Source organism: Theobroma cacao, chromosome 5 (assembly GCF_000208745.1).
Source record: "Theobroma cacao cultivar B97-61/B2 chromosome 5, Criollo_cocoa_genome_V2, whole genome shotgun sequence".
NCBI classification, from domain to species: Eukaryota; Viridiplantae; Streptophyta; class Magnoliopsida; order Malvales; family Malvaceae; genus Theobroma; species Theobroma cacao.
In genome coordinates this window covers 20,291,921-20,302,237 of record NC_030854.1, presented here as the reverse complement: position 1 = coordinate 20,302,237, position 10,317 = coordinate 20,291,921, and the positions used below count along the sequence as shown (strand labels likewise).

The following is a 10,317-nucleotide window of genomic DNA, read 5'->3' as shown; positions in this document are numbered from 1 at the left end:
GTTAAAGGATAAAATGAGTTTGAAAATATTGACTCGGCTTAGTGCATATAATAAGCAAAAGAGAAGATATGCTTGGTCATGAAAATTGTGGGATAGGCTTCGAGGAAAGCCAAATGGTTGAGCATGATCCCTGTAGTAACTTTAAAGATGGAAGAACTTATTCATGGAAGAAATTTTCAGCAGCCACAGCGCTATAGCACTAACTCTTTAGCGCTGCAGCATTGAAACTCTCACATGTCTAGCAGTCGCGACATTGCAGCACTGACTGTCCAGCACCGCAACGCTACGAATACCTCATGTCTATGATGCATGAGCAAGATGGGAGTGGCACGATAATGAGCTTACAAGTTGAATTATGGTCATTGGTCATTGAGCTTTGTTATTTGGGAGTTTTAAATGTTCCGGAGAATGTTTACATCAATGAATTGAAAAGTTTTTTTATCGCCTTGTATATAGGCATATAATTAAAAGAAAAGTTGAAAGATTCTTGAGATGACTACATTGAGATAACATATCGTGAGAAGTATTAGGATGGATAATATGTTGACTGAAGTCAAATCCTAAGAAATAAAGGAGACGAGAAATTTACCCTTGTTGAAGGCTAAGGAAAAAGTAAGCGAAGAGTTAGATGAATATATGAGAGATGGGTAAGGGATGTCAATACCAAGTAATGAAAATGTGAATGAAGGATTATAAGGGTGGTATAGCAAATGGGTTTATCCAGAATATCATTATGAGAATTTACAGTTCTTGTCTTGACTCAGCTAAATGAAAAGGGTTAGTAACAACACAAGGCAAATTGTGTGGCACCCTAGAAACCTATGAAAATGAGTTGGGGATTGAATGGATGAGTACGTATTTATATACCTTTAAGAATAAGTGCATGTCTATAGAACGATATGCTTGAGATGTTAAGGAGCAAATAAGAGGCTAAGTGTTTCAGGAATGCACAAACATCTTTGAGAAGAAATTTCTAATCATACGCGGCAAGTATAAAATGTGGAATTTTTGAAACTTGCTGAAGAGCCTAATGGCCAAGTCATAGGTTAAGTGATCACATGCGGTGAGACATGAGTTTAAGATAGGTATCCCCATGGAAATACTCAAGAGGAGTTATGTTATGGATCTTGTGAAAGCAAGCATTAATTTATGTGATTATAAAGAGGAAGTTGTAAGTTGAAAGTGAGATTCCTATTTACATTGAAAAGTACTTAAGGAGAACCTTATTTCAAGTCTTGCAGTTCCAAGTATAAACTACAGATTGGTCCAGGGAGAATGATGTCACATTAGTATGGAAGAATAGAACAAAGGATGATTGAAAATAATTTGAATAATGAAATCCGATTATAAAAACTTCCTAAGGCAGTATGAAAATTGGAATTTAAAAATGCTTAAGGCATGCACGATTCGAATCAGTCTAAGTTTTTAAGTGACTCATTAAAGTCGAAATGCAACAAGGATATATATATATATATATATATATATGTTAAAGGTATGAAGAATAATTGAGAAATAAAGATGACTTTTAGAGATTGTGGTATTGCATAAGATGCAATGATCCAATAAAGATAAACCTTTGAAAGATCAACGAGATTACAAAGTATATACAAATATTCGATTGCAATTTAATGCAAGTGAGATGTGATTAATGACATTGTGATGTAAGGATATAGTATGATGAAACTCAAGCATATAATTGGAAATGATATAAACTATATGAAGTTATGCGCAAGCATAACAAGAATGTTGACATGCACTATGAGGATTATTATATTGAATCTTGGACAAGGATGCGGATGAATAAAAGGGAAATGTAGTCCAAGGCACGTGAACACATGGATCCCTATGCGTAACGAGGGATGTTGACATTTGAAAATGCATGTACACATGTATATGTGAAATTGATGACTTAACTAACTGAGGTGAAGAATTGTTCTCAGTAATTGGAGATTTGAACTTCATGTATTGATGAGTTGTATAAATAGTACAACGGCAAGAAGTCCCAATAGAACTTGAACTATGATGATATAAGAAATTTTAGAAAAGATAATCAGAGAATGGGATTAAAGAAATATAATCCATAACGTAGGAATAATTAAAGTATGTGGCATAAATGCAAGATAAATCTGAAGTATGCGGAAATAATTGAAAGCATTAACCTTTCTCAATGTTGAGACTATGTACATAAATGAGTATGGTATGTTTATAATGCTGTAGGCTACATAATAGCATGTGGGGATAAGATGTAAAACCCGACCCTATAAACACATGTCATGACATACATGCATTGAGTCGCATGTTATTACGCTAGGAAAGTCCTTAAGAATAGACAAAATCCGGTATTGTACCTAACGGTACACTTGAGTTGATTTAACCTCGAACTAGTTCAAATAGGAATCATAGGATGAAATTTAATATTTTACAATCTAGAAATGACTAAAAATGATTGTTCGGAGTTTAGGGTTCATTTAGGAAAAAATTGAAAATTTTGATGTTTAGAGGTAAAATCGTCATTTTGCCACCTAAGATAATAATTTTGTCATGGAGTGAAATTTTTTACCAAGATTAACTACTTGGAGTATAATTTAATGATAAGAAGTGAAAAATTTCAATTTCGGCAATTTTCGAAATATAGGGGCAAAACAGTAATTTTATCATCTTGGGGTAAAAATCGTAATTTTCACCACCCAAAACTTGTCAAAATCATAGGATTTACTTATTTTTGGTATGAATAACTATGGTATGTTAAGTGGTGAAAAATTGAAGTTTAAAGAATGAAAATTTAAAAACGGGCCAATGAAAAAGTGACACATGGCATTTTTTTAATTGTTTAATATTATTTTAATGAAAATCAGCCCATTTAAAACCCACATCAGGTGATGGCCGGCCATAAGGAGAAAAGAAGAGAGAAAATAGAGAGGAACGGAAGAAAAGAGAAAAACCAAAGGAAAACTAGAAAATTCAAAGGGGAATTCGCTTTTTTTGTCCGTTTACGCGTCTAACGATAAGATTTTTCGAGTTTAGCTTAATTTCTACCTTTCCTATGCCTTTGTTTTCATTTAGCATGCTTGAGGAGAGAGATCAAAAAGTGATATCAAGGGCTGGCCAAATTTCAAGGGGGAGGATTTTGAATTTTTTAGGTTTTGATTCTTAGTTAAATTGGTAGTTTTAGTTAGTTAAATGTGTATAGAGATCAAATTGGGCAAGAAAGCATGAAATTCTCACAATACCCACCCTTGGCTGAATATTCAATGATGTACAATGATGATGAACTGATTTTTATTCTAAGAGAAATGAAGAGAAAATGATGGAAAATGGTTAAAAGTGATAGAAAAACAAAGTGAAAAATTAACAGAGTTAATGTCCCATTTTTGGCCGAATTTTCCAAGGAGGAAAGTGAGCTGATTTTGATGATTTTAGAAGGTTGTTGGCTGATATTTAATGGTTAGAAATGTTGGAGAGAAAATTGGACAATTTAGAGCTAAAATGGAACGCGTTAGCAATTTATCGGGTAAAGTGCCAAAAATAGGTTAATACCGCGTTTAAGCCGTTTTAGGCTATTGCATTTCATACCATGCATTAGTATAGGATTTAAGTCAATTACATAGTGATTTAGCATCAACGTAGTGAATTGTGTAATTTTTGCAATCTATCTAGGACGAGAGCCTTTCGGTAAAGGCAAGGAAGTCGTACCCGACGAACAGTGATCAGGGCACCTAGACAGTATTTAATTTGTACAAACGGTGAGTAAACCTATTATTATTGTAAACTATCTAGAGTTTATTTTTAAATGATCTTTATGTATTTTATGAAGCAAAAATGAGATTAAAATGGGACTTTTGATGTTTTAGAAATAAATGTGCCAAATAAATTCATTGTGTTTATTATCTGAAATAAGAAACCTTTAACCATGAGATTGAGTAATTGGAAGCTGTCAATTGTCTTGAAAAATATATTTTCCTATGAATGGCTTATGATATATGAGTATATATGTGGCTATATTTGATAATTGCATTGGGAATTTATGTAAGCTGTCTTTTACTATGCAGGCTGAGTAAATAAATAAAAGCCACGTTTTACTGTCAAAATTTTATTAAAGTTGGTGGGTTTACTCACTACAGTGACGGGTTTTTGTGGACTACCTATTAGAGGGGCACGATAAACCCGGTTATATAGTTACTCCGATAGTAGAGGCAAGCAAGGTAACTCCCGGGGTAATGTTAGAGTTCACTTCACGTCGAACCCCCACGTGAATGTGTAACTCGGCCAACGCCAAGGAACGACTTGTTTTCAAAACTAACATGTGTTTAACATGTAAATATCTTAACAACCTTGGCAGACTCATTAGATGCCTCGGCCAAGGTATCCCCGAGGATTATTTGTTTGGCTTGATCCTTGTTTTTAATAAAAGTCATAAGCCTTAACAACTGTTTTGGTAAATTACAAATATTTTATGGTTTAAGAAATAAATTGAAAACCTTATGAAATGGTTTGTGATTGTTGTTTAAATTAGCCTCCATTTTACTTGCCTTTAGATATTTATAATAATGTCTGTTTACTCATTAGGATTGCAAAATCTCACCCACCTCCTTTCCAAATATTTCAAGCCTGTGGTAGCTTGTAGATACCCGATTTTGAAATACCCCATACTTTGATATGGTGATAAATAAAGTTGATCGAATGCAAATTGAGGTCAATTAAAATGTTTAAAAGTGATAAAAGACGAAAATAGTAGTTTAGGATAAAATATTCTGAAAGTGAGGCATAATAAGGTATTTCGGGTACCAAGGAGACAAGATAAAATTTTTAGAATAAAATAATATTTTATTAATAAAATACTATTAAAATATTAATATTTAGCCGGATGTCGAAGTCAATCAAGAAGAAGGATCATATGGTTGATCTAAGTTGGGGAGAAGATGACAAGCCCGACTTCATAAAAAAATATTTGTCATGACATACATGTGATGGATAGCATGTTTGAATGCTAAGAGATTCTCGAAAAATTTACAAAAGTCGATATTGTACCTAGACGTACAACAAAGTTGATTTAAGCCTCGAACTAGATCAAATAGAAAATTTACGATGAAATTAAGAATTTTAAAGTCCCAGAATGGTTTAATATGGTGATTCGGAGTTCGAGGATCAATTTGGAGTCAAACTGGAATTTTTACTATCTAGGGGCAAAATGGTCATTTGCCACCTAGAGACAAAATGGGAATTTTAGAAAAGATTTTTTGGCCCCATTTGACTTATTGGAGTAAGATTTTAGGTTTAGAAGTGAAAAATTTTAATTTTGGTATAATTTGGAGTAAAAGGGTAAAATAGTAATTTTGCCACCCTAAGGGCAAAATTGTAATTTTCCACCACCAGGACATTTTTCCAGCACATGGTCTTCCTTTATCCTCATTTTGACCATTGACTAATTGTGTGGTGGAGATAAAAAGGATTAAAATTTTTAAAATTTTAAAAACGGGCTAATGACATGATGCCATGTGTCATACCTTTATTATTTTATTATTTCTTTATAAAAAGGCATAAAATCAGCCCATCTTCCACCCCATGGCAAGCCAAACCAGCAAGAAGAGAGAGAAAACAAAAACAAAACCCTAGAGAGAGAAAATCAAAGAAAAAGTGTGAATTTTCAAGGAAATTAAGTGAAAAAGGTGAGATATTTTTCTATTAAGCTTCATTTTTCTTATTCCCAAGCATTTCTCTTTATTTTTCATGATTAAATTACATGTTTTCATGATAAATTCAATTCTGAAAAAATGGGTTAGGAGAGAGAAAGTTGTTAGATTAATTTGATTTTAAGTTATGTTAGTGTAGCATGTTTATGAGTTAAACAACAAGAAAAATATTTATCTTCTCCATGAATTTCCCTAGGCCGAATCTAGCCAATGGTATGTGAGGATAAGGTTGACTTTATTTTAAGAGAATTGGGTGGAAAAATGATCAATTATGAGGTTGGAAATTAAATGGAAATTTTCGGTGCAATAATTGAAATTTTTACCCACTAGGGGTAAAAGCGTAATTTATAGTCCGAACTGATAAATTGAACCAAATTCACAGTCATTGATGTATTGTGGATATAATTGGATAATTGAAATTGAAATGGATGGAATTGGAGTCGAATTGGGGATTTTAGGACTTTACACGGTGTATAGGCGAGTTAGGTCAGACACCGCAATTAAGCGATTGTTTAAACATTTCAAATCCTATCTAGTGCATACGCATGGATAAGAGCCTGAAATAAATTATGATAAATTGACACAATTTATTGAATTTTGTGTCATAGATTATGGATAGGTGGTGAGTCAATTGTTTCGGGTAAGAGACTGCACCCGAGGGCGGAAGATAGGAGTATTTCTACTCCTAATATTGTGAGTAAACTTATTATCGTCTTAATTATCTAGAGTAGTTTTATACAATTGTGTGATTTTATGGAAAATGGATTTAAATGGTAAATTGCTATGTTTTAAGAGAAATTGTGATTTTATAAAATGATTTTATAAATTTTCTAAAAAATTGAATACTGGTTTTGAAATAGAGTAATTGGAGACTGCCTGCTTGTGTTGCAAATTTATGGTTTTGAATTGAATGGCTTATGATAATAAATGAGCATGAATGGCTAAACTGATTTTGGTGTTAGAATTATTTATACTGTGTATTCAGCCTTGAGAGGCTAGGTTGCGATAAATTGCCATGTCATGCTAGAATGAATTTTATTGATTGGTGGATTATATATTAATTATTTACTGCAGAGGGGGTTCCGTGGACCAGCCTATTAGAGGGGCACGGTAAACTCCATTATATTATTACCTCGAACGGAGAGGCGCGTAGGGTATCTCCTGGGGTAAAGCTTAGGGTTCACTTCACGCCAAACCACCACGTGAAGGGGAACTCAGCCAACGCCAAGGAACGGCTGTATTTTTCTCAAACTAAAAATATATTTTAAGTGTATACAAAATTTTAACAGCCTTGGCGGACTCGGTTGGATGCCCTGCGCAAGGTATCACCGAGTATGAGTTTTGGCACGAGCCAAAGTTTTAAGAAATTCATAAGCCAAGTTGATTACTCGATTTATATGGATTGATTTTATTTGGTTGAAATGAACTGAAAGGTAATGAAATTACAGTATGATGACTTATTTTAATTGTCTCCATTTACTCGGCTTTAGATACTTTAGATGGTATCTGTTTACTCACTGGGATTATAAAATCTCACCCCTTCTTCCTATACATTTTTCAGGCTCAGGACAGTTTGTAGATAGTCGAGTAGGACGAGAACTAAGCTCGGAACTGCATTATAGAAAGTAAGAGTTCACAGTCTTACATCCTCTTGGTCAATTGGAGCCCACGTGTCATTGCAGATCAAAACTTATATTTTGGTTATCTGTATTTCTATTCATACAATTTTTACTTTACTTTCATGTGCGAAAAATTATTTACGAATATTTCTATAAAAATTTATTTTATGAGAAAATAGAATATTTTATTTATTATTTTTGAATAGTACTAGTTGTCAACAATTTGCTTTCAAATGAACGTTTTAGATACTTAATTGTTTTTAAATCATTAAATATATATTTTCTGCTTACCTACTACATTTTTAGCAAGTTTTGAGATTTTTGACGAAAAATTACGAAAATACCCCTGTGAGCTAGAAAATAATATTTTATTGTTCTTATTTAAAAATGACTTATGATTTTTTTGAAATGCGAGATTTAATAACTGTTGCTCACCGGGGAGATGCGAAAGTTGATGCTAAGCCTTACGAGGTTTCAATCGACATTTGGGGTGAAGAATGTCTGTCGAGGCCTCGCGGCGGTTGTCACGAGCCCGATGGGGAGTTCCGGGTCGTGACAGATTTTGTCGAAGATTCCAGTTGATCCCTCTATCTCACAGACAGTAGGTTACTATCACTAACGCTGTGTGTATTTACGAGCCACTTGTCATTGTAATTATTATTGTACATTACAACTTTGTAAATTATTGTATATATGAATTTATTTTACATACACGTGTTTCTATAAATATTGTTTTATATAAAAATGCTATATTTTAATCAATATTTTGAATAGTAATATTTGTCTATAAATCCTTTTAAAATAATTTTGTCTTTTGATTTACTTGGGTCGAAAATGACTAGTAATTGTTTAAAACGGAATGTTTAACAACGATTGCTCACAAGAAAGGCAAGAAACTGATACGTAAGCCTTGCGAGGTTCCGATTGGCATTCCAAGTAATTAGTGTAAATCGGGACATCGTGACGGTTGTCGTGGGTCCGAGGGAGGTTCTAGGTCGTGACATAAGATGAATGAATGAATGTCGAGAACTTTGGCAAGGAACGAAACAATAAAATGGTGATTAAGTATACATAAGAAAGTATAATATGTGATCAAAATTGGTATGATTGAGATGGAGTATGGTTAAAATTTAATGATAGTGATAGAGGCATGCTTGGAGTCTTAATATAAAAGATTATAATTGTGAAGGGTACTGCTAATCTGATTCTAAAGGATAATAATAGACATAAGTGAAGTATTCAAGTTGAACTAGAGGTAAATGAGGTGAATAGATTGAAATTCCCTATAAAAGGAGAAATGGAATAAGATCATGGAATGAGATTGATAACTCGACATCGACATGAATTCAAGGATGAATTCTATTTAAGTTGGGGAGACTATAATACCCTATACTTGATGTGGTGGCTAATAAAGCTTATTGGATGCCAATTGAGGTTAATTATTATGTTTAAAAGTGATGAAAGATGAAAGGAACAGTTGGGATAAAATATTCTGCATGCAAAGAAATAATATAAAAATAATAATATTTTATCAGAGAAGAATTTACGAGATAAAAAGTGATTCGGAAGTGAATTGAGGCATAATAAGGTATATTGGGTACCAAGGAGACAAGACAAAATTTTTAGAATAAAATAATATTAAAATATTAATATTTTATTCAGTGTCAGAATTTTCCACGAAGGAGGAGTATATGGTCAATCTAAGTGGGGGAGAAGAAGAATGACAAAATTTTGGAGAAAAAAACACGTTAATGGGGTTTCTTTTCTTTATTACGTAAAGATAAAGCGAGTAAATAAATATTTTAAATATTACAGGGACATCGCGTTGGAGTACAAACTTCATACTTTGTTTGTACATGTGTAGAAGAAGATAATAGAAGGAAGTTGGAGTTAAATGAGTGTTGGGAGGACTAAATTAAAATGGAAAGAAACAAAAAGGGTAAAATAGTAATTTTACTTGAAGTTTGGTCAAAGTTTCCAAAGAAAGCTTTGACTCTGATTTGTTTCAGCCCAAAACCGTTCTTATCTCCTCCAGAAAGATTTTTCCCTCTTCTCCTCCATGCTCTACGCCATTCTTGAAGCTTCCATGCCATTTTCTCTTTATCCACCATGAAACCAAGTTTTCTTCACTTTCCTTTCCATGTTTTCGTTTCGTTTCTTCTTCAAACTTCTTGACCACAAAAGTGACAGCCTTTAACCCCAATTTCTAGCACATCTAAACCCTAGGAGGAGAAGAAAGAAAAAAAAGAGAAAGGAAGAAATAGCTTGGTTTTGGTGATTCAAGCAAGGAATGGTAAGAATTCTTGTTTTTGGCTTGAGTAGTCTTTGAAATAGAGTTAGTGACTTAGAGAAATGTCTTGTGGCAACAAAGATTGGCTTGATTAGAGAAAAATTGGTAACATGTAAGCCAATAAACCCATGGGTACATGAAGGACTCAAAGTGGAAAAGGAAAACGGTAAGCTTAACACTATGTTTTAAAGCCTACGGTTAGTTGAATATTGTGAGGAATTACAGTTGTTGAAAGGATCTATTTGCCTAAGCTAGTTGAAAATTATTAAGATTGTATGGCATGTTGTTTGAAAGAAATGAATAAGGAATATTGTGGATGGAGGATTGAGAAACAAAATAACGATGCGTGTAAACTAGGAAATAATCGAGTGAAAGTGAGAATGATTGTTGCTACCATATATGAGGATTATGTGTGGAAATATAAGATGGATTTGAGTGGAAATTATTTCGAAAGGTTGAAGTAGACACATGACATCATAATTAAGTTGCCGGTGATATAATTTAAGGAATTTCGTAAGCAATGGATATAAGTGATGTTAGTGGAAAGTGTATTAAGATGTGAGTTATTTGAAGATGGTTTCATGATAGGATGAAAAATATAAATTTGAGTAAGGATTAATTGATTAAAGTGCTACCCGTATACGTATATAATTAAATATATTGAGTTCGTATTATTGTTAGGAAGTGCAAAGATAAGGTTTGAGTACTGTGGTGGCAT

The 10,317-nt window shown here is 33.1% G+C and overlaps 1 long non-coding RNA gene across 2 annotated transcripts; it reads left to right on the top strand.

Annotated features, from left to right (window-relative positions):
- On the top strand, positions 5,626 to 7,292 carry LOC108662183. Of its 2 annotated transcripts, none has more exons than XR_001927983.1 (3): positions 5,626 to 5,666; positions 6,310 to 6,383; positions 7,252 to 7,292. It is a non-coding gene; the product is annotated as an uncharacterized LOC108662183 (long non-coding RNA). The 2 variants fall into 2 exon arrangements; XR_001927984.1 differs by having other exon boundaries at positions 6,299 to 6,383.